Source organism: Cebus imitator, unplaced genomic scaffold (assembly GCF_001604975.1).
Source record: "Cebus imitator isolate Cc_AM_T3 unplaced genomic scaffold, Cebus_imitator-1.0 Scaffold21, whole genome shotgun sequence".
Lineage (NCBI taxonomy): Eukaryota > Metazoa > Chordata > Mammalia > Primates > Cebidae > Cebus > Cebus imitator.
The window spans coordinates 8,528,466-8,531,034 of record NW_016107336.1 but is presented as its reverse complement, the minus strand read 5'-3'; positions in this window follow the sequence as shown (position 1 = coordinate 8,531,034).

The following is a 2,569-nucleotide window of genomic DNA, read 5'->3' as shown; positions in this document are numbered from 1 at the left end:
AAACTCCGTCTCAAAAAAAAAAAAAACAAAAAAACAAAAGTGAAGGCGGTGATGATTTACCTCAAGGAGTCCCCCTCCATTCCCCACTGTCCAGCCCCAGTACCTCTATTATATAATGTCAGTGGTTCAGGGAAGTCTTTTCTTTGATATCACTTTTACATGATATAGTGAAAATTATGGTGCTCCCTTTCAAACATTTGGAGTTCAAGGCACCTTTAGCAATAGTACAATGCACATGCCGTAAGTAAAACATCATTCTAGTCCTATGAATTAATACCCCTACTTTAGAGATGAAGAAACTCAGGCACAAAGAAGTAAAGTAACTTGTTTCATATCAAATTTGTTTCAGTGAGAGAACCAAGATTTGAGGCCAAACAGTCTGGCTAGAGGGTCCATGACGTCATCAGTCGCTTTTCTCCAGGTGGTTTCCAAGAATAGGAAGGAGTGAGAGACTCACAGATGAAGGAAGTATAGAGGGAGACCGGGCTGGGCAGTCTTTCGGTAACAAGAGGGGTAAGTGACTCCCCTGCATTACGTGTTCACCAGACATACTTTGCATTCCTCATCTCATTTTAATCCTAGCACCAGGCCCTGGAGAAAGCATTTTACAAACTGTTCAAAAAGCCTCAAAAGAGATGAAGTCATTTGCTCAAAGTCACTTAGATTGGGTAAGAGCAGGGCTCTCAGAAAACTAGTCAGAAAAGGGACTACAAGAGGTGGCACTCTGATAGGAAAGAGGCGGTGGAGGGTGTATGGTAGCCACATGCAGGCAGATGGCAGTGCATTGGGTAAGGCCATGCAAGGTTGCCGGCCTGTGTTCCAATCATGGCTTCAACAGAGCTCTGTAGGAGGTCATATTAAGGGGTAAGGGCTAGAGGGCACAAGGGAAGGCTACTCCAGCTGTTCTGGGGGTTCATGCCATGCAGTTTTGGAGACACTTGCTGGGTCCGTGAAGAAATTAATGAGGTAGATTTTGTCCCCTATTGTAGATGATGCAGCTGAATGAGTGGTAGGGCTTGAACAGAGCTAATGGCTCTGAGAATTCAAAACCCCAGCAAAGGCCAGGCACAACGGCTCACACCTGTGATCCCAGCACTTTGGGAGGCTGAAGCAGGTGGCTCTTCAGCTCAGGAATTTGAGACCAGCCTGGGCAACATAATGAAAACTCGCTTCTACAAAAAATACAAAACTTAACTGGGCATGGTTGCTCCTGCCTGTAGTCTCAGCTACTTGGGAGGCTGAGGTGGGAGGATCACTTGAGCCCCAGAGGTCCAGGCTGCACTGAGCCTTGATGGAGCCACTGCACCATTTGCCTGGGTGACAAAGCAAGACCATATCTCAAAAAACAAAACCAGCCAGGCTCGGTGGCTCACGCCTGTAATCCCAGCACTTTGGGAGGCTGAGGCGGGTAGATCACGAGGTCAGGAGATCAAGACCAGCCTGGCCAACATAGTGAAACCCCATCTCTACTAAAAATACAAACATTAGCCAGGCGTCGTCGTGGGCACCTGTAATCTCAGCTACTCAGGAGGCTGAGGCAGGAGAATCGCTTGAACCCGGGAGGCAGAGGTTGCAGTGAGCCAAGATGGCACCACTGCACTCCAGCCTGGGCGACAGAGCGAGCCTCCCTCTCAAAAAAACAAAACCAAAGAACACAAACCCCAGCAAGTAAGTTACCATCTTTTGAGGCTGATGCCAATAGTGTTCACACCTGTTAAATTCCAGAAAACCATATACCACAGAAGAAACTGTGTGTACCAGGGAATATACAAAGGGGAAAGAAACTGACAACAGCCGGGAAAAACTTTAGAAAGTGACATTTAAAGCCTTTTTTTTTTGAGACAGTCTTGCCTTGTTGCCCAGGCTGGAGTATGGTGGCATGATCCTGGCTCACTGGAACCTCTACCTCCCAGGTTCAAACAATTCTCCTGCCTCAGCCTCCCGAGTAGCTGGGATTATAGGCACTCGCCACCACACCCAGTTAATTTTTATATATTAGTAGAGACAGGGGTTTGGCCATGTTGGCCAGGCTAGTCTCGAACTCCTGACCTCAAGCGATCCACCCACCTCAGCCTCCCAAAGTATTGAGATTACAGGTGTAAAAAACCACACCCAGCCAAAAGCCATTTGTATAGATAGGGTTGTTACTGGAAAGGGGTCCTGATCTAGACCCCAAGGGAATTCAGAAAGAATTAAGCGCAAGTCCTTAAAGTGAAAGCAAGTTTATTAAGGAAGTAAAGGAATTGGTAGCCTGAGGTGAGCGGATCACGAGGTCAAGAGATTGAGACCATCCTGGCCAACATGGTGAAACCCTGTCTCTACTAAAAACACAAAAAAATCAGCTGGGTGTGGTGGCGCACTCCTGTAGTAGCAGCTACTCGGGAGGCTGAGGCAGGAGAATTGCTTGAACCCAAGGAGTCAGAGACTGCAGAAAGCTGAGATTGCGCCACTGCACTACAGCCTCAGCAACAGTGCAGGACTCTTGTCTCAAGACAAAAAAAAAGGAGGCCGGGCGTGGTGGCTCAAGCCTGTAATCCCAGCACTTTGGGAGGCCGAGGCGGGTGGATCA